Raw genomic sequence first — 22,685 nt, 5'->3', positions numbered from 1 at the left:
AACATAAAACAGGTCAGAGAGACAAGGGGAGGGGGGACAAGAGGGAGGAGGAGACTGGGAAACAGACAGGAGATGCACAGTTCTTAGGCAAGACAAGGACTACAATTACAAATCTCCACCTGCTTAGTAATTTTCAGACTGTGGTTTACAGTACCTACTAGGACACAGGTATGTTTTGAGGAATGACTTGGAGGAAAATATGGTGATTTTACAAGTTCAGACTTGAAGTTTTGCTACCCCTCATGCATGAAGATGGGATTAATCTTGTGGTATTAAGGCTAGCATCATTGGTTGAGTAAAGATGAGCAAAACTGAGAAGAACTTTCAGGGTAAGTTTGTATATGGTGTGACTGGAGATGGGGAAGCCAATTATTAGGGTGGAGTGAGGAGGGGAGAATGACAATCAAGCCTTTGCTCTTTATCTTGATAGGTCCATCAATGGCTATTAGCCAGGATGGGCAGGGATGGTATCCCTAGCCTGTTTGCTAGAAGTTGGGAATGGGCAACAGGGGATGGATCACTTGATGATTATGTGTTCTGTTCATTCCCTGTGGGGCACCTGGCATTGGCTACTGTCAGAAGACAGGATACTGGGCTAGATGGACCTTTGGTCTGACTCAGTATGGACACTTATGTTCTTATCTTTGCATCCACATTTTGAATGGGCTTGAGGGGAGCCAGGCCACAAGCATCAAGGCCAGATACAAGACTAGTGCAGTAGTCAAGTGATAGACAGGGATTTTGGCAGCATATGACCAGTGGGAGTAACTGACCACCGCTACTGACCAGAAATAAAAGTGTTCAGAGGGATCACCAGGTAGCTGTACAGATATTGTATAAGTAATTTTGGAAGAGAAATACATCTTGTATCAGGTTCTCTACACCCACCCAGAACTTGTGTAACTTTACTATTTCTCATGTGTTTTACTGCTTTTGCAAGTCAGAGGTAGACTACGCAACAAGCTATTCATGCCTAAAGTGAAAACCAATCCAGTGATGACCCTGAAACTCATTTTAATGGCTACTTCTTATGTACCACTTTCTCTCATTTCTTACAGTGAACACAGTACAGAAACACCACCTCACAGTTACAAGACAACACAGCAATGTGTCGATTTTGGCAAGAGGCCTACGTGACGATTAAGCTACTGCATTAATGGAAGCACTGTACTTGTGTGGCTGGAATGAGTAATGTTAGGCCTGCAGTCTGCCAGACATCTTCAACTACAAAACAAAATCCACTATACAGAGTCCTCCACAGATAATGAAAGAGAATGCCAACACATTCCCCTTACAACTGCTGCCCTTGAGAGCTAAGCATATAGGGCTAAGTTCAGTCCTCTTATTAACTGGAACAACTTCCATCTGTGGGAGTACAGACCAAATACATGATGTAAGTGGTGTGTAAGCTGTGGTGTGTAAGCTGTGGTGTAAGTGGATGCAGAGTACTAGGCCACCTGCCACCCCACTAAAAAGTTGGGGATTACTTGTGTACTAACAGACTATTTTCTGCACAAGGAGAGTTTCAAGAAACAATGTGAGCTTAAAAAACAAGTCAAAGTTATACTTCTCTGAAAACTTTTCCCTACTAACGTTACTGTAATATCTAAAAATCACTATAATTGAAAGATTAAGGAAAATTATTTTTCTATTTTGTCATCTTGTGCTTTGACAGCCCTTCACAATAGTCAGCTTCCTCCTGTTTCTGCAGGTCTTTCATGCTCCAACAGGGGAGTTGGATATAGTGAGTAGGGACGTGTTGGTAAAACAAAGAGAAGGTGGGTGGGGTGATTCTCTGTTTTGGCCCCACTGCTGTGGGTGACAGAGACAAGAGCTGTGGGTGCTCGAAAACGTGGCTCTTTCGCCAACTGCGAGGCCAATAAGAAATATTTCCCCCACCCAACTCGCCCCGCTCACATCTAGGGCCAACGCGGCTTACAACTCCCTAAAACAAAGCCCGCGGCTAGAGTTGGGGGGCAGCGCTAACGCCCGAGACTCCCGGGAAGGGGGCTGGGCGCCCCCGGGCTCTATGGCTGAGGCGTGGGGCGGGGAGCTGGTTCCCCGGGCGGGGGCCCGACCCTCCCAACAGTGGGAGGCGGCCCCAGGAAGCTGTGCGGGCCGCTTCGGGACAGGCCGGCTGCGGTGCTGGGGCAGCGCGGCTCCCGCGGGGCGAGGGGCCCTGCTCAGAGCACGGCGGCCCGGCCGGGGCCGCTGCACCATGAGGCGCCCTGGGGCCTAGCGGGCCTGGGGGCTGCCCGGGGCGGGGCGGGGCGCGCTGGCCGGCCCGGGCCCACTGGCGGGGGAGGGGTGACCCGGGGGTGGGGCCGCGGGCCAGGCCCCGTTAGCGGCGGGAGGAAAAGTTTCTAACTCAGCGGCACGGAAGGGGCCCTGGGCCGCGAAGTTACCTGCGGGTCCCGGCCGGGAAAAGGCACCGGTGGATCCTGAGCCCGGAGCCGCCTCAGCTGCTTTGTCTCTGCGCCGCGCCCGTCCCGACTGGAGAGGAGGAAATGGGCTCTTCCGGGCACCTCCCCCCACGGCCTAGCCGGCTCTTCCGGGCACCTCCCCCTACAGCTCCGCCGGCTCTTCCCGGGACCGCCCGCCCTGCGCAGGTGAGAGGCTAGAGCGCTGCCCGCGCGGTGGCGGGCGGAGCGGCCGCTGCAGGAACAGCCCGCGGGGGGGCAGTGAGAGTGAGTCAGAGTTTCAGGTGAGAGGAAGGTGCCTGGGCCGCTGGCAGCAGGGGAGGGCCCCGCCTGGGAGGCAGTGAGCCGGGGTGCGTGTGTCAGGCGGGAACATTGGGGGAGGGGTAGAGAGCGGGGCAGTGGGTCGGAGGGTGGGGTGAGTTGGGGAGGTAGAGGGCCGGAGGGGGGTGGGGTGAGTTTGGGGGGGCAGAGGGCCAGGGGAGTGAGGTGAGGCCTGACATGTCAGGTGGGGAGATGGGGGGGCAGTGGGCCAGGGACTGGGGTGAGACCTGGAGGGGGCAGAGGGTCTTGCCCCAGAGCACAAGGGTTTGGAGCTGCTAATAGAGTCTTCCCAAGGGAAATGGGATGCATCATGGTGCCTGGCTGTAGAGGGATAGGGCAAAGGAGGTAGAATGAGGCTTAAGTGGGACAGGACAGGTGCCTACCCCACAAATCAGTGTTCAGGTCTGGATCTCAATTCCCAAGGCAATCAGGCTAGGCATTGGATCTGATTCAGCCTTTCACAGACTGATACTCAATCATGAAGTCTGGATCTAATCTGGGTTCAGATTTCAACCTCTCATTCACTGAAGGAGTTTGAGTCTGGAGTTTGGCTCATTCCAGTGTGAGACATTCAAATCAGGATCCAGGTCCAGATTCCAACCTGTCTCCTTAAGTTTGGAGTGTTTGGTTCAGGCCCAAAACCCACCATCCCACTACTACAATGATGAGCATTGCTTAGATAGATAAACCTATACAAAACACTTGCACTCCTCAAACACCTCCTCTGACCCAGGATCACTGGAGATTAGTCAAACCTAACTACATTCCAGTATTGAATGAGTTGGTCATACTCTCTTTCACTCTGCATCTTCATATGGGCAAAGAAAACTCAAGGGCTTCGTTTCACTTTCTCAGCAAAGGCATGTATAATAGTAGCAAAGAGTCTTGTGGCACCTTACAGACTAACAAGACGTTTTCGAGCATGAGCTTTCGTGGGTAAATACCTACTTTGTCGGATGCATCTGATGCACAAGACTCTTTGCTGCTTTTACAGATCCAGACTAACACGGTTACCCCTCCGGTACTTGATGTATAATAGTGTGATTTGTTTTGAATGGATTCACCTAAACCTCTGTTCCTGTTTTGGTTGCTGTGGTTTCACAGCACACTCCCTGGAGTTTCACATTTAAATAAAGCTAAACTCAGTCAAAATCAGTCTTACTGTAACTGCTTTCATATGAGCACTGGGCATTTCTCATGTCTGATCTGGGTTTGAGGTTTTTGGTTCAGGCCCATCTCTACTTTTGAGTGAACCAGAACCCAGTTTCCAGAAAACTTGGGCCAATTTAAAATTTCACATCAAATACATGGGTAACTTGCCCTTTTGCCCAGTGCTGATACAATAGCAGGTACAGTAAAACTCAGTCAAAACCAGTCTATCTTTATTTAAATGTAAAATCCAAGGGAGATGGGGTGCAAAACCACAGGAACCAAAACTAGAAAAGAGGTTTATGTGAATTTTGCAGATGTATAATGGCTTTGGAATGGTTCAGACCAAGTGTTCAAAACCCACACTGGGACTTTTGGATTTGGGCATTCCTCCACTTACATGGTTTCTGAACCTTAGTGAATCATTTGACAAACAGGCAGAGCTTTGAATTTGTCTTTTGAAGCCTGATACCAGGCATGATTAATGTGTTTCAAATTCCATAATAAAAGTTTGGTGTGTCTTTAGTTCTTTAGACAGGCCTAGGCCTGTCTAAACCTAGGCCTAGGTTTAGAAAGGCCTGCACAACATGCGGCCCGTGTGGGCTCACTGTGCAGCCCGCGGGGGATGAGTAGGTGGGCTCACTGTGCGGCCCGTGGGGGGTGAGTAGGCAAGCGGCGGTTGAGGGTGGGGGGCTGAAGAGACAGGTGGGCAGTGGCAGGGGTAAGGAGGCGAGCCGGGGGTGGGGACTGAGGAGGTGAGCGGGCGGGCAGTGGCGGGGGGGCAGGTTAGCTGGCGGCGGGGGAGTGGGGGCTGAGGAGGCGAGCAGGCGGGCAGTGGTGGAGGCTGAGGAGACGAGCTACGAGTCGGTGGCTGACCTGTTCTACTGATCTGGTCTGGCTCCCATCCCCTCTCCAAGGGTTGCAGCTGTCTGAGGTGCTTGCTTTCCACGCCTTCCTCATTCACACCTCATTCATTCAACAAGGCAATTGATTACAAAGTGGGGGGAAGATCTTATTCTACTTGTAGCAAAAATATGTTTTTCTTTTACCTTAATTATACTACCTTAGGAGCCCGCTATAACATACTACCAAGATTCAATACTGCTGTTTCGGTGGGGCAGCGCTGGGGAAGAAGGGTTTGTTTCCGTGGGGCGGGTGGTGCTGGGGGGGGAGTATTTCAGGGGGGCTCAGCAGTGCTGGGAGGGAGTGTTGTGTTTCGGGGGGGCTTGGCAGCACTGGGGGGGGGCGTCGGTGGGGCCGGGGGGGGTTCGGCCCTCAGCTGTTTTCTTTGGAGTAATATGGCCCTCGCTGCTTTATGAATTGTGCAGGCCTGGTTTAGAACAAAGTGGAAAGTAGTGAGTAGTGGGTTTTTTTATACACACACATTTTAAAAAATCTTTTCACTGAAATTTAAAAAATAAATGTCAAACTCTTCTATTTCGCTCAGGTTTTGTTAATTGCTTTTTTTCCTTTATAAAATCTAAATGTTATGTTAATATTTTTGACAGTGTTGCTTTTACAAAAAGTTCCTGTTTTCATGCAAGTATCTTAAATACGGCAAATACTGGAAATCTGTGTCATAAAAGGGCTGTCAAGCTGTGATAATGCAAACAAGGAAGATTTCAGAAAATGATGCATACCATTTTAAATGTTTAATTGAATCACATAGAGCAGGAGCCTCCATTAGAAGAAAACAGACTTTTAAGAACTGACTTAATCTAGCTGAGGTAGGGTTGGCAGGTTTGCGTTTGAGAAGAGTTGTCTTTAAATAGCGTTTTTTCCCCAAAGTTTTTAACAAAGTACCAGTACTGTTTGGGAAATAGACCCTTTCTATGCCATATTCAATGATTTTTGTATTGCTTTTTGTAGCGCACCTTGAGATGACTTTTGATAACGTTTCTGTAGAAATTATGATTGCATTGTAATAGTGACTGAATTAAATTAATTTTTCATATCTCAACCATGTCAATGGCAGAGTCATCTGAATCTACTTGCTGTTTCTATTGTCTGGCTGATGTCAATCAAAACAACAGAGAGACTTGTCAAAGAGAGTATAGCTGTGCTCTGTGTGATTTAGCAGGGGGATATAAAGCACTTCTCATCCAGATGTCCAGGGGAGCCATGCTGTGGGGCCAGGAGGCATCACAGGGGAGGCACCTATCCATGCTCTGCAAGGATGAAGGTAGGTTTCCCCTTAGATCATGCCCCCCCCCCCCAACAAGTCACTGGCCCTAGAAGAGATAATGCACCAGGCAGAGTTTTCAGATTTTGTCCCCTCTCATGGGTTTAACTAAGAGAGGAGAGCATTTAGTCCCAGGACAGAGACAGGAGCATAGGCCATCATTCCAGAGTCCTCAATGAAAATAGACCCCATGCACCAAGGGACCAATCCTGTTGCTATTTAAGTCACTTTGATTTTTTCCATTGAAGTCAATGGGAAGAAGATCAGGTCCTAATTCCATGACTGTAACCTTGCCTGAGGGACAAATTAAGATAGCATGAAATGTTCATTGTCAGTCTTCTTAACAAACAGGCTCTTTAACAGACAGATTGTTAAGGGTTTTGGGTATTCAGTTTGCACCAAACCATTAATATTTTTAGTGTCACTGGCAGCAGGGAATCCAATCACTTATTTTTGATCTGTAACATATTCTCAATAAAATTTAGTCTATACTTCAATGGCTTGCTCTCTTTCATTAATTCTTTTAATATTATGCCTTGGCCTCCTGCGGTGGCTTCTGCATTCAGCACTTATCTCACATGCTTTTTGGGACAAAATGCTGGATAAAAATCAGCACAACACTGCAGGCAACAATCCCTTTTAGCTAACTAAGGATAGAAGATTAAGTGGCAGTTCTGTTGGTTCATGTATCACAAGTTTAAAGATACAGCAATCAAAGCAAAAGATATAAAAATAGTCACCTCAGGGACTAGACTGGAGTTTGTCTCCTGATTAATAGCTCTCCCTGGATTACGATAACAGGGAACTCTATCAATCTGAATAAAACAGAGGGTGTTGATCAAACAAAAGACCCATAACAACAGCAGAAACTCCCAGAATAGAAATCATCATTAAGAGTGAAACAACACTAGCAACTTGAATCTAGTCAAGGTTTTAAAAAAAAAAAAAATAGTTAAAAGTTGTCTAAGATGGTACATTTGCTCCTGAGTTCCCACTGCTAAGACTTGTGGTTTTGTAATCACATTTTCCTTTTTCCCCTCTCTTCTTTTTGCTATATGAAAACCACCCAGAAACAAGGGAAACTGATTACATAATGGAAGTGAAGTTAATAAGAACATAAGAATGGCCATACTGGGTCAGACCAAGGGTCCATCCAGCCCAGCATCCTGTCTGCCAACAGTGGCCAATGCCAGAGGGAGTGAACCTAACAGGCAATGATCAAGTGATCTCTCTCCTGCCATCCATCTCCACCCTCTGACAAACAGAGGATAGGGACACCATTCCTTACCCATCCTGGCTAATAGCCACTGATGGACTTAACCTCCATGAATTTATCTAGTTCTCTTTTAAACCCTGTTATAGTCCTAGCCTTCACAACCTCAGGCAAGGAGTTGCACAGGTTGACTGTGCGCTGTGTGAAGAACTTCCCTTTATTTGTTTTAAACCTGCTTCCCATTAATTTCATTTGGTGGCCTCTTGTTCTTATATTATGGGAACAAGTAAATAACTTTTCCTTATTCACTTTCTCCACGCCACTCATGATTTTATATACTTCTATCATATTCCCCCCTTAGTCTCCTCTTTTCCAAGTTGAAAAGTCCTAGTCCCTAATCATTTTAGTTGCCCTTCTCTGAACCTTTTCTAATGCCAGTATATCTTTTTTGAGATGAGATCACATCTGTACGCAGTATTCAAGATGTGGGTGTACCATGGATTTATAAGGGCAATAAGATATTCTCCATCTTATTCTCTGTCCCTTTTTTTAAATGATTCCTAACATCCTGTTTGCTTTTTTGACTGCTGCTGCACGCTGCGTGGACATCTTCAGAGACGTATCCATGATGACTCCAAGATCTTTTCTGATTACTTGTAGCTAAATTAGCCCCCATCATATTGTATGTATAGTTGGGGTTATTTTTTCCAATGTGCATTACTTTACATTTATCCACATTAAATTTAATTTGCCATTTTGTTGCCCAATCACTTAGTTTTGTGAGATCTTTTTGAAGTTCTTCACAGTCTACTTTGGTCTTAACTACCTTGAGCAGTTTATCATCATCTGCAAACTTGGCCACTTCACTGTTTACCTCTTTCTCCAGATCCTTTATGAATAAATTGTATAGGATTGGTCCTAGGACTGACCCTTGGGGAACATCATTAGTTTCCTCTCCATTCTGAAAATGTATCATTTATTCCTACCCTTTGTTCCCTGTCTTTTAACCAGTTCTCAATCCATGAAAGGATCTTCCCTCTTATCCCATGATAACTTAGTTTACGTAAGAGCCTTTGGTGAGGAATCTTGTCAAAGGCTTTCTGGAAATCTAAGTACCTTATGTCCACTGGATCCCCCTTGTCCGCATGTTTGTTGACCCCGTCAAAGAACTCTAATAGATTAGTAAGACATGCTTTCCCTTTACAGAAACCATGTTGACTTTTGCCCAACAATTTATGTTCTTCTATGTGTCTGACAATTTTATTCTTTACTGACGTTAGACTTACCGGTCTGTAATTGCCGGGATCACCTCTAGAGCCCTTTTTAAACATTGGCGTTACATTAGCTACACCTCTACCTCAATATAACGCTGTCCTTGGGAGCCAAAAAATCTTACTGTGTTATAGGTGAAACTGCGTTATATCAAACTTGATTTCATCCGCCGGAGCGTGCAGCCCCACTCCCCCGGAGCACTGCTTTACCATGTTATATCCAAATTCGTGTTATATCAGGTGGTGTTATAACAGGGTAGAGATGTATGTTCCAGTCATTGGGTACAGAAGCTGATTTAAAGGACAGGTTACAAACCATAGTTAATAGTTCCACAATTTTACATTTGAGTTCTTTCAGAACTCTTGGGTGAATACCATCTGGTCCCGGTGACTTGTTATTGTTAAGTTTCTCAATTCATTCCAAAACCTCCTCTAATGGCACTTCAATCTGTGACAATTCCTCAGATTTGTCACCTACAAAGGACGGCCCATACAAAGAGTGAGGTCAAAAGCATAAACAAATACAAATACTTTCATTCTCCAGCCTCTTTCAGGTAAAGTAATTGTAGGTGTTTTAACAATAAGTGCAATATTTCTAGACCAAAGTTTATGTTTAACTTATATTACAGTAGAATCCCAAATGTGCTGGGCATTTGACTGACATCTTTACCCTGAAGAATTTACAATAGAAAAAAAAAAGAGAGAGAGACACCATATAGTAGGAAACAGGTACAACATACAGTTAAAGAGGTCAGGTGCATGGTAAGCGCCCATTAGTTGAATATACATTTGATCTTTTATTTATAGTATAAATGTTTTCATTTTGTTGTTTGGCGAAGGAGCTCAGTATTGAAGTACAGGAGAGGAAAGGTTGGGTTGAAAGAGGTGGATGGGAAAAGGAAGAAGGAATTAGATGGAAGGAGGCAGAAAGAGAGGGAGAGGAGCGTAGTGGGTAACATGGAGAGTGGGGCTGGGCAGTTGCTGAATTGTAGCAGTGCGGGAGAAGTGGGATGGAGATCAGTTAATGGCAAGACAGCAAACTGAGGGGGGGAATGCAGAGTCCGAGTTTCAGAGGTGAATAAGCGATGATGGCAAGAGGCCATGCTTATTGCCCCTGATCATGCTGCTGCTCTGCACTATGTTAAGAGCATCGTCAGGGTTTCTCTAATGTACCCTGGGCTGCAAGAGCTGCAATGGGACAATAAATTCAGCTAAGGAGTTGTATCACATAGAGGGATCCTTGCCACCCCTCTCCTTTCTCTGCCCAAGTTCCCTTTTCCCTGCTATATCAGCAGCAGGGGTGGTGAATAGGGTAAGAATCACTGGGTTGGTTGTGTACTGCTAGGAGAGGGATTACACTAGAATGGGGTGATCCTCCAAAGGCAGCTTAGATGGCTTCAGGGCCTGCTGATGCCCTCACTGTGGTATGGAGTGGCCACAGCTGAGATTCTGGTCCATGCTTTGTGAGCTCACAGTATCTATGGAACAAGTGTCTGAGCGCCTCACAAGCATCAATGAATTTATCTTCACAACATTCCTGTGAGATAGAGAAGTATGAACATTCCCATTTTGCAGAGGGGGAATGGACATACATACAGATGTAAGTAATTTTGCCCATGATCACAAAGGGAGTCTGTGACAGAACCAGGAAGAGAATGCCAAGCCTCTGAATCTTAGTCCACTGCCTCAGTCACAAGAACATTCTTCCTCTTGATACTTGCGGATACAAAAACACCTGGTTAGCCACCACCCCATAACTCTTCCCTCCCCCACCCCCAAGAAAGGTAGACTACTAGAAATAAGCCATAGTGCAAATTCAAGGAAACAGCTGGATACTGACCCAAACAGACTGCATCCTCCTCAGCTGCTGAATAGTCACAGGGGTTAAAAATAGTACACAAATGCCCAGATGTGATCTATAATGCTAATTCAACAGCGAGCACAGGAGCTAATAGCATCCACCCCAGCTTCCTACAGTATATTCGTCCTGAAGGAAACAGGTGAAAACCAAACAAGGACAAATTATCCTGCCATTCCAAAGGGCACAGGGGTGAGCCTTAGTGCTGCTTTACCAACAACTACTGAAGAGTGTAGCTGGAGCAGTTAGCATTCACCTCAGGTTCACACAGCTTTAGTATAATGAATCACAGCCACAGAGAAGGGAACATTTAAAAAAAAAAAACACACACGAGGCAATGCATAGCAAAAGCCTAAGAATACTACTATATGAGTTGTTGGCCTCCACACAGTGCATCTACTCTGCCTTCTAATTAATATTTTTTTTTCCATTTCTATGGCACATATCTGGAAAGATCCCAAAGAGCTTCATGGCCTAAGGGCATGCAGCACCATTGAAGTGAAGCCACCAAAGGTGTGGGACACAGTAGCCAACTGTGGAGAAGAGGAAATTTTGGCCAAGAACACAGAGAAAATCTCTAACTTTTACATCAAAGTACCATAGGAACTTGGGATATTTAATGTCCATACAGAGCAGACAGGATGGTTTTGGTTTTCCAGGTGTCATCTAAAGAACAAACTTCATGGCACTGGGTTATTTGTCTACTTCAGGATGTGTTAATACAACACTGCTAGGATGTGAACCTGACATATTAGGGAATGTAAGAATCCCAAACCAATGCCATACAATTAGCTTGTTTCCTTCCTAAAAGGATGACCCATGGACAAATACAGGTTGCTAGGAGGCAGAAATCAGTGGAAGAAATAGCATCCACCTTGAATCCATATAATTTATATCCTTCCATTTGTTTACACTCCATAGCATGTTCCATGGAACTGTGTCAATAGAGTTGCACGGGAGCTAAGCAAGGGTAGAAGCTAGCCCCAAGCATTCAATGAAGCAATGGGTAACAATACATGAAACTGACATTCTATCCCCACGTGCCACATGGAAGTGATTTGCCAAGTCATCCCACAAGAGAGTTAGGACAACTGCTGAGTCAGCCTGAATCCCTTCACTCCTACATTAAAAGATTAAATCCCTAAACCAGTCAAGTTGCTCTGTTCTTCTGCCTTTTGATCATCTGAAATGTCAGGGGAGGCAGGTCTGCAAATGAGTTTGGTCCTATCCACTGTTATACTAAGGGGAACTGAAATGCAGCTGCAGATTGAGTCTCTCATTAAGCACTTCACTGGAAATGCTCAAAACACTTGGATGCAAAAAGGCTTCAGAGGAATGTCTTGTTCTCTTGTGCAAATCCAGCCTCTTTTCCTCTACCACCTGATAGAAGAGATACATGGGCTTTACCATTGCTAGTTGTAAACTTTCATTGCTTCCCTAGGAGAAATTTCAAGCAAATCACAGACTAGTGCGTTCTCTTTATGTCTCCTACTGCTTTCTGCCTCTCAGTTCTATTGAATTCAATTCTAAACTCCTCTTTTCTAACACTCCTTGTTACTGTATTACACACTGAAGAATATTAATGACATGCCTCTGTAATGCATATATATAGCTGCCTCTTGTTCACTGTGAGACAGATCTTTAGTTTAGTGTCCAGGCTAAGTAGCTCAGTTGGGTGCTGGGGAAATGCACTGAGGGAAGGAGTCGTTCCCACCCAGGTTTCAGAATAGCTGTAAAGCCCTATCATGTTCCTTCCATTGCAGAAAGTCAGGAGGATACACATAGCAGATCTTTTTGCCCCAACTGCTCCACAAATGCGGACTCATAGGGAGCCTGTAAAGAGCTGGATGAGTGCACCTGCCCCCCACACCCACCTAATCTCACCTTTCCTTGCACTTCCTTCAAAAGCTCGGTGTAGCTCAAAAGCTTGTCTCTCTCATCCACAGAACGTGGTCCAATAAAAGATATTACCTCACCCACCTTGTCTCTATAATTATTCTTATTTAACCAAGAGGAAAACTGAGGCAGAGAGGTTCACTGACATGCCCCAAGCCACACAGCAAATCAGTTAGAGCCAGGACTAGAATTCAGATATTCTTGAGTCCCAGCTCTGAGCTCATTCCACTACTGGAAGGTACCTGGTAGTATGGACAAAAGCAATTGGCCTCCCGCTTCATCAAAGCTAGAAACCTGGGCTCACGCAGCAATTTAAGAATCAAAACTTCTTCTAAAGGGAGGAACAACCCTGTTGCCAAGGTGAAAAGAATTGCTACCAAAATGTGATCAGAGAGAGAATTATCAAAATAAGTACACTCTGGAGCTCTTGCTCTCAGACAAGAGAATTATCAACAAGAAATCTATCCTATAAGGTAGCTGCTACTGATGGGGAAGTAAAAGGAATGTGGTTGTTCTTATCAGATAGACCTAGGTTGCTCCCAATAGCTGTCAGGTTCAAATATCTTGCTGGTAATTTGTCTTAGAACTCTTTCTCATTTAATTTGATTCATCGTTGTATAGTGGAAGATCTATTCAATACAGAATCTAAAGAAAATTCTTGTTGCCCTCCCGCTGTATTGTTTGTGATCTTCCATTTTCTCAGTTGGAAACAATATTAAAGGGACACCATCAACTTGATAAAAATAATAATTAAGCAAAAAAATTGCACTGTCTGAAAACATTGTACCTCCTATTGTTCCATGTAACACCTCCAATTACTAGGAGTGAAAGCAATTAAATAACATTTCCTCCCTGTGCTTTTTTTTTTAAGTTTGTCTACCTTGTGCATTTGGCAGTACTTTGAGTAAGGTCTCTTTTGCTGTATCTACACTAGGGGCTCTGGGTAACAATTTCCTACCCCTGCTAATATTTGTGCAGCCCCATTGGTGAGAGCACTAGTGTAGAAAAGGCTACAGGGGGCTTCCAGTCATCTAACATTGTGTCATCTAACCCTGCTCAGAGCAGATCTGAACAATTATATAGACCCTGCTTCCTGCTGGTTGTTTGGGAACCAGAGTAGGAGAAAGTGCCTACTTTTGATACTAACAAGCAGGCACAGCAGAGATTGGGTGCCAAATCCTCACATGACAGCTGGCTTTTGAAAATCCCAAAGGCTGAGCATGCAGCTGGATACAGAGCACTCATGCAACTTCCATGTCCAGAGCAGGAAGCAGATTTTCAAATCTCAAGTTCTGTCCATCTCCAGCTTTGAACCATCCCAGGAGTGCCCATAACTCGGCACCAAGATGCCCCATTCAAGGTTCCTCTGTCCATGTGTCTTCCCAGTCTCAGAACATGACAACCATGCGTGTTTTGGGGAGTGTTCTGCATATGGATGGTTTTGGTGCAGAGATGTAAAAGCCAACCTTTTTCTGGTGGCTGCCCATTGTTTTAGAAGAGGCAGAAGCAGTTTGCTAGAACGAGGCAAAGACAGGTGCACCTGATTTAAATACTACCTTAGTGCACAATCTCAACATTGGTGGTTCCATTAAGATTTCAGTTATTGATGCCATGAAAAAATGTATTGTAATTTCCTCCTCTGAAGAATTGTGTGCCTGGGCTCCCAACCACCCTTCTTCTTCTGAGGGGTAAAACAGGGTTTCCCCTTTACACTGGGTTTGTGCCCCTCCTTCTGTGTCTTGCGCTCACTAAACGTTCTGGCTTGCCCAAAAAAACCAGACAGGATGACAAATTCCTGTACAGATTTTCAAGATTATCCCATTGCATCTCTGACCTCCTCAGAACAGATGCTTAAGAAACGTTCTTGAGCAAAGAGATCAAACAATTGATCATAGTTCTCAGCCCCCTTTCCCTTTGCCCATTTCCTCATTAGGTCACACATTTTATAGGCGTACTCACTATGACTCATGCCAACACTTTTCTTGAGATTTCTGTACACTTCAGGGATAACATGAAACCTTTGCAAGGCAGCTTTTTAAAACTCAGCATATATCAAAGCTTCTTCAATCAGCATTTCATTATATACATTTAAAGATTTAGCCGAGAGTTTTTCAATCAGTTTGGGGATTTTCTTATTCTCTGGAACTTCATGTACTGCACATAGCCTTTCAAAAGTGGTAAGGTATTCTTTAATAAACTATGTCCTTGTATGCAAGGTACAACTTATCCCAGGTGGGTGATCCTTGGATGGAGGGAATACCGGGGGATGGTGAAATCTGACCCTGCCTGTCCATTATGCTCTGGGCATGCAGTCTTTCCTTCTCTTTTTCTTAGGATTCCTTCTGTTATGGCTCCATGGCCTACTGGTGTGCTGCTTCTTGCTGCTGCCTTTCTACCTCCCTCTCCTTGGCTCTCATCTCTGCTTCCCACGTTTGGGGTTCACGCTCTATGTCTTTCTGCTCATTCTCCAGCCTGCCCAGCTCTAACAACATGGGTGCTTTGCTGACGCTCATGTTTCTGCTTTACTTTTGTTCTATTTGCTTTATCCAAAGTAAAAAGAAAATAATAAAGCTGTAACCATTATTCTGACTGTTCCCAGCCACCACGCTTGAGAATCACTGAAAACTGTTCCACCAGTGCTTCCAGCGTAAATCTCAGTTAAAATATCTAGCTTTGTATAAATCCTGCTCTGACTACACCCCTAGCACATTCTGGGGTGCAATCTAGACCAGGAAGGGTTTGTGTTGCCACCGGCCGGCAACCCTGGGTGCCTCACAATGCTCTGCTGTTGTAACTCCCAACCTGGGATGCTCATAAACAGCCTACCAGCAGGCAGGTCACATCCTGAGTATCTGTGTATAGCTACAACCTAGTCCAGCAGCTCTGACCCCAACTGCTTGTCAGCAACACACTAGTCACACTCTGACTTTCACCAGCCTTGGTTACTACTTGCAGCGCGACCCCAACACACTCCCAGTCCTGAATGTCCCAAAAACATGTATTCTGCAGTGTCCAACCTTCCTCTGGGCAGTCCAGATACGAAGATCCGTTAATCTAGTAAAAAGTCAATATTCAATAGTTTTCTACTTTTATTGGCATTACCAGTTGAGTTTAAACACAGCACTGGGTCAATTTACATTAAAATATAAAGCAGAACAAAAGAAGATAAGCTATTAAGTGAATTCGGGTATACAGTGGTGAGCTGGAGCCGGTTCCCACCGGTTCGCGGGAACCGGTTGTTAAATTTAGAAGCCCTATTAGAACCGGTTGTCCTGGTTCTAAAAGGGCTTTTAGATTTAACAAAATCTCTGGCAGCTCCCTGCCCTGTTCCCGGCCCCAGCTCACCTAGCTCCACCTCCTCCCCTGACGCTCCCCCCGGCTTCTCATCCCCCTCCCTTGCTTCCCGCGAAGCAGGGATTTCTGCAGGTGAGCTGGAGCGGGGGTGGGGCGCGAGGCGGACTCCAGGCGCTGCACTGCCCGGCCTGGCATGGCTCCAGCCGCTGCCCAACCCAGGCCCCGACTCCGGCTGCGCGGCCCCGGCCCAGGTAAGAGGCCCAGGCCGGGGGAGTTGGATAAGGCAGGGACAGGGAGCAGGTCAGGGGGGTTGGATTGGGCAGAGGTTGGGGGGGGCAGTCGGTATGGGGAGGGGGTTGGGTAGGTGCCACGTGGGGTTCCGGGGGTCTGTCAGGGTGGTGGTGGATGGAGTCGGGGCAGTCGGGACAGGGAGCAGGGTGAGTTGGGCAGGGGGTGGGGTCCTGGGGTTGGGGGTCTCAGAAAGGAGTGGTCAGGGGACAAGGAGCAGGGGGGTGTTATGGGTTGCGGTTTCTGAGGGGGGCAGTCGGGGGCAGGACATGGGTTGTGGGTGTACTCACTGGGCAGTTCCCTACCGGGTCTTCGGTGGCAGGTCCTTCAGCCACCGGAGCCGTGCTGCCAAAGTCCGGTAGGGAACCGGTTCCTAAGATTTTGGCAGCTCATCACTGGGTATAAGAGATAAAGTTAGAAATGATTACAAGCAAATCAAAATGAAAACACACATCTAAAACTTAATCTAGCAAGTTTTGGTTCAAGGTTCTGTTCAACATGGCCCTTCTGATCCACACTATTTCAAGCAATAAAGGCAGCTACATGGAGTCTGGTGGTGAAGGAAGCACCATGCTCTTTCTCCTCACCTGTGTTTGCTGAAATGCAAATTTGTTGTGTCTCCTATCATCTCTTCCCCAGCTGTCTAGAGGACACTGTTCACTACACACATTTCCTTTGTTTAGGATACACCCGTTTAACAACTTTTGCCTAGGCAGGGCTGTGTGGTTTTGAATATGTGACTGGGCAAGAAAATGGCAGATGAAATTCAATGTTGATAAATGCAAAATAATGCTCATTGGAAAACATAATCCCAACTATACATACAAAATAATGTATGTTACCACTCTAAATTAGCTGTTACCTCTTAAGAAAGAGATCTTGGAGTTGTGGCTAGTTCTCCAAAAACATCCGCTCAATATGCAGTGGCAATCAAAAAAGCTAACAGAATACTAGGAACCATTAGGAAAGGGGTAGACAATAAAACAGAAAATATCATAATACCACTATATAAATCCACGGTACACCCACACCTTGAATATTATGTGCAGTTCTAGTCATCCCATCTCAAAAATCAGATATTAGAATTTAAAAAAGTACAGAGAAGAGCAACAAAAATGATAAGGTGTATGGAACAGCTTCCATATGAGAGTGATTAAAAATACTAGGACTGTTCAGCTTGAAAAAGAGATGATAAGGGAGGAGATGATAGAGATCTATAAAATCATGACCGGTGTGGAGAAAGTAAATAAGGAAGTGTTATTTCCCCTTTGCATAACACAAGAACTAGGGGTCACACAATGAAATTAATAGGTAGCAGGTTTAAAACATAAGGAAGTACTTCTCCACCCAACACACAGTCAATCTGTGGAACTCGTTGCTGTGGGATGTTGTGTAGGCCAAAAATATAACTGGGTTTAAAACAATTAGATAAGTTCATGGAGGATAGGTCCATCAATGGCTGTTAGTCAAGATGATCAGACATGCAACCCCATGCTCTGGGTGTCCCTAAACTCTGATTGCCAAAAGCTGGGAATGAATGACAGAGGATGCCCTGTTCTGTTCATCCCCTCTGAAGCACCTGGCACTGGCCACTGTGAGAAGACAAGATATTGGGGTAGGTGGACCATTAGTCTGACCCAGTATGACCATTCTTATGTTCTTAATAACAACCTACACAGGATTTCATAACTTTACATATAATGTTGCTACATACATTTCACCATGATAATTATCATGTGAGTTATTAGTTTTCAGATACCTCACATGGCATGTTTTGGGTAAAGATTATTACAATAGTTTGTAGAACATGAATACAGGGGGGTTCTTAGTGTCACACAGAGTCAAAAGTTAAGCCAAGGGCAAGCACTGTAAAAAACTTTATCTGGGAATTTTTCACCAGATTTGGGAAATTTTTAGTGCTAGGTTGGGAAAAGTTGGCATGATATAGAAGCACTGGCCAAGGGTCAGAACAGGTATCAGGATCCATGTTGGAGTTCCAGGGGTCAACTGAAAGTCAGAATCTATATCAGAGCCAAGGCCAGTACTAGAAGTTCGGGCACAAAGGAGCTAGTGATCCACATTGTTATCTGGACATTTGTAGGCATGTCCAGTGGCCGTATATAGGGACAAGAAGCCAATCAGGGATCGCTAAGACCACTGTCAGTCAGATCACTGGAGGTGGCACTTCCTGTGGCACTGAACCTCTGCAGATTGTGGGTGGCAGAAAATGACCAGTATACAGCTACTACTGGGTGGTATTGTGGGTGTGTTAGTTACCTGGTAGTCCTACAGGCCTGGTTCAAGGCCTCCTGAGCCTTACACATTTATCTCTAACTGTGAATTCCCAGATTTCCTAACAAATGTTTTTTGTTTTTTTTCCCCCAAAAAAACTGCAACATTCCCTTAGGGGGAAAAATACTTTAAATAACAAATAGTTGCAACCTTTACAATTTGATATTTTGTGCCTGGGAAATTAGATTTTTAAAAATATTTACAAATTCTTCAATAGAACAGCTTGTAAGCAGAGCTAACAATAAACCAGGTTCCATTTTCTGAGCCTCCTAAATGACATTTTCAGTTACAGTCAGGGGTCAGATGAGAACAAAAAAGGTGGTGGTACTTATAAAAACTCCACCCACAAATTAAGCTCCACCCACATGAATCACCAAAATGAGACACCATTTACACTAAATTATGCAGTGTAAAAGGGCACACCTGCCTTGTAGCACTTCCTTATGGCTAACTGTCACTCTGCTGAGGCCTGCTTACATTTCCCCTTTGTTGGGGCAACAAAGGGTTCCCTTTAACAATCCAGACAAGGAGAAGTGAAACACAACCCTAATAATCTATGATTCTATGACTCCCATTAACATAAGTGTGGCTCCATTTAAGGAAGCCTCCTAAAAGGAGCTCCTGAACAACCATTTTAAGCTCTTACATCAAAGCCCAGGTGTAATGGGGTGGACTAGTCCCTGAGGCCCTTTGCTGGAGGCCTGTCAAGCTTCCTAGAGCAGCTCAGGGCTGCCCAGAGGATTCAGGGGGCCCCGGGGCAAAGCAATCTCAGGGGCCCCTTCCATTAAAAAATAGTTGCAATACTATAGAATACTATATTCTCATGGGGGCCCCTGCGTGGCCTGGGGCAAATTGCCCCACTTGCCCCCTCCTGTGGGCAGCCCTGGAGCAGCTGTGTGGGAAGCAACCAATCAGGGCCCAGCAGGCTAGTATAAGAAGAGCTGCAAGGCTCAACTGAGATCAGTTCCTTGCTAGAGCTGGAGGAGTGTATGGCTGGCTGAGGGAATAACAGGCCCTTTCAGTGCTTCTATATCCTGGGAAATTTCCTAAACCCTAGGAATTTTTGAGTAAAATATTTGAATGAAAATTCCTAATTTTCCAAGTTGAAACATTTTACTCACAAATTCTCAGGTTTGGGGAAATTTCTCAGGATACAGAAGCACTGTAAAAATAACCTGAGAATTTTTCACTGGATTTAGGAAATGTTTAGTGCTAGGTTGGGAAAAGTTGGCATCATGATATAGAAGCACTGCCTTGGATGAGGTAGTACTGCTAGAAGCTGGGGAGAGTGCGAAGGAGCCCTGATCTGGTTGTGGGTACTCCATCAGGACAAGGCCCTGAGGTAAGGGTGAAGATGGCACAGGGCTTCAGGGAAGTAGCCCAGGGAATCAGAGCAGCATCATGATTTAGATCAAGGGACACAGCAGACAGCTGCTATCTACAGGATCCCTGGTCTGGGACCTGGAGTAGTGGGTAGGCCTGAGTTCCCTGTCTCTTCTCCCCCCCCCCCCGCCGCCCCCATTAGCTACAGCAGGGAAGGGGCCAGCCTGGACATTGAAGCATCCCCAGAGGCGGGGAACTGAACAGCCTTGGCCAGCTGGAGAGTTGTGGCTGGAAAGGCCCTCAGAGGGCAAAGACATTGCCTCCAGAGAAGGAGCCCTCAGGCACCATTCTATTCTGCAGTGCCAAGGGCTCACAATGCCTTCTTCACACTTATTTTTCCTGTATGTGTGTGTGACATTTAAAAAAAATTGCACACAATCCTAGTATTTACTTATTTCTGGATCTTCCTTGATAGAGGATTAACAACAGATTCTTGGTTTTGTTTGCAGCTGATCAACTTTGGTTTTAGGCAGCAATCCCCTAGAGAGAATAACCACAGGCTGTAATTTAGGACTCACCAGGCCACCTTTGTCCCTTGGGCTGCACTTTGGACAATATTGTTTTGGATGGGATGTTCACATATTGAGGCTATGAAGAAATGATGGAGGAATTCACACTGCCTCTTAATCCACTCCAGAATAATAATCTTTTCAAATGCTATTGAGAGCAGGAAAATTCTGTGCTAATTTGGGTAGCTGTAATTTTCTGACACAATATATTCTGACATCACTGCAGCGGAAGCTCCACTTAACATCACTGAAATGAACAACTAGGCACAAAATGAGAATGAATATAAACCTCCCACTCTCCTTGTTTGCAGAAGGAGACAATAGGAAGGTCAGCCCAAAGCATAAGGCCTTAAGACTCAGAGCCATTAGTCTTCCCATGAGAGATGGGCCTCAGTTAATAACCCAGAACCAAATACCCTGAGCTCTGGGGAGTTTCCAAGCTTCACAACTCGTGCTCATTTCCACTTGCAATAGGTTAAAACCCTGATGCCCTATGGGCCAAATCCTCAGTGCTATGAGATCCCTTCCATGCTGCTGAGCTCCCTTGGTTTCCCCTCTGCTGTTCAGGGAAGGGATCCCTATGTCCTGTGTTGGGTGTCAGTGCCCCCACTCCTGCATCCTACTTGGAGAACAGATCTGCACAGGTGTCACTCTGACTGGCAAAGTGTGGGTATGATTTGCCCCAAGAGCTCAGTTATTATAACCAGACTTGCCCCCCTCTGAATCAAAGGCAACAAGCTTGTAAGTGTTTCGGAATTTCTCTTCCTCTGCAGCATCTGAGGAAATGTGCCTCTTTTTGGTGATTAAATATGGACCTTTCTCTGAGTAGGAACACCACACATTAGATCCCACAGACTTTGTTTTTATTGTTATTTTTTTGTAATCAGATGAAAAGCCTTTCTCCAGAGTCTTGTGGCATAAGTGGAGTGAGTGTGAGAACTGTAAATTTATTTATAACTGACATGCTGAATCAAGAAACAATCTTATTAAAGCAATGGTGCCTACATCATGTTAGGCTTGCTGTGCTGCCGTTTGTCATGTGCTCTTCTGTCTGGGTCTCGATTTCCCCCACATCAGGCCCCCATGGATTGAGAAGTTTGCCTAATGGCTAGGCAAAGAACTAAATCAAAATGAGATCATGAGGAAAAAATGAGCGAGCCCTTGGGAATGCTCTTGAGTAACATAGAGGATAACCAATCTTGATAATCACAAGCCTTCCCTCTCTGTTCCCAAGAGGCAGGAACAGTGTTATATCAAACAACCTGTCACGAGATAGCAAGCACTTACAGTGTTACCCAGGTAAAATAATACAAGTGATCAAATAATAGAGTCTTCATGCAACTCCCCGTATGCCAGCCAGCACAGCCAAGCCTCTGGTTGGTTTCCTAAGCCTCCAGCTTGGGTGCCAATCTGAGTGTGGGACCTTTCATAGTCTTTGCCCAAACTCCCCCAAGGAAGAGAGAGAGAAGAAAATTCACCACTGCAGTGTTTGCTGGAGTCCTGCACTAGGAAAAAGGGATAGCTTCTCCTGTGAGCTAAACAGAAGCAGAGGCATTGTGCTACAGGAACTGATCAAACAGCTTCCAGGACTCGGCTGGAGAGCTGGGCCATTTGGGCAGATGGTATCGAGCACCCCAGCTCTACTAGGTCAGGGCCCAAGCCCATACCTGGTGCACTGTAGGGGTCCAGCACAGCCCAAGAAGTGGATGGCACTGCATGCTCCTGGACAGGAGAGCTGGGTAGCATGTTCTCCCCTGATGGGAACCCCAAAGCAGGTCATAATGCTAACCCCTTCTGCACTCCGTCAGGGTGCGTGGCCCCTGTAAGTCCCTTATAGACAGGAGCTGCTCTGCCCTGCTCCACAATGGATTGTACCACAGGGAGGCACAGCCTTTCACAGCACTCCCAGGCATGCCTGGGAAGCACACACCTGTGACTGCAGAGGGAAGGGAGCAGTATGCCCTTCCACCCTCCTGCACATTGGCTGCTGTGGGAGGGGTGGGACTGTGGCTCTGTCCTTCCCCATCCTTCCCTGTACCCTTTGGGGTGGCTTATGGCCCCCAAGTGCTAGGGGGGAGCAGCCCTGCATTTGGGGGGAAGTGAAGTGACTGAGATTGTATCTGGCAGCTTGTCAGGGAGACTTCCTGTCCCACTCCCCACCTTTACGCAGCATCTGGGCACGCTCTGGCCCTAGAGCTTAGCCATAGGGCTGATTTGGCTCACTGTTGTGCATGTTGCCGCGTAAGGAAGTCTGGCATTTTCAAGGGTGGTTGGTAGATCAGTAGCCTAAACTCAACATGATTTGAAAAACCAGTGCTTCAGCTCCAGCTGGGAGAGTGACTGTTGCAACACAAAAAAAACAGGAGTACTTGTGGCACAGAGCAACTTTTGGAGCTAGGTAAATCATAACCAGTTCCCTCCCATCCTCCCTCTTCCTGGATCTGAGAGAGGGAGACAGGATGCACCTGCTCTGCAGACAGCAGCTAGAGAACAGGATTTCCACATTCCCCTTTGATGAACTAGGTGGGCCTGCAGCCAGCTAGTCACCCATGCTCCTCTGCAGTTAGGCTTGGCTATTGCCCACTGCTCCAACATGGGGAGGAGAAAGC

General features: G+C 45.8%; 1 protein-coding gene across 1 annotated transcript in view; it reads right to left on the bottom strand.

Moving 5' to 3' along the window:
- Positions 1-2,567, bottom strand: part of CTNNA1 (catenin alpha 1) — a 209,240-nt gene extending 206,673 nt beyond the window's left edge. The window contains exon 1 of the mRNA XM_039485027.1: positions 2,406-2,567. The gene's annotated coding sequence lies outside the window, so the exon portion shown is untranslated. The remainder of the gene's footprint in view (positions 1-2,405) is intronic.
- Between the last annotated feature and the right edge of the window lie 20,118 nt (positions 2,568-22,685).

Source organism: Mauremys reevesii, linkage group 8 (assembly GCF_016161935.1).
Source record: "Mauremys reevesii isolate NIE-2019 linkage group 8, ASM1616193v1, whole genome shotgun sequence".
NCBI lineage: Eukaryota > Metazoa > Chordata > Testudines > Geoemydidae > Mauremys > Mauremys reevesii.
This window is presented reverse-complemented; position numbering and strand designations above follow the sequence as displayed.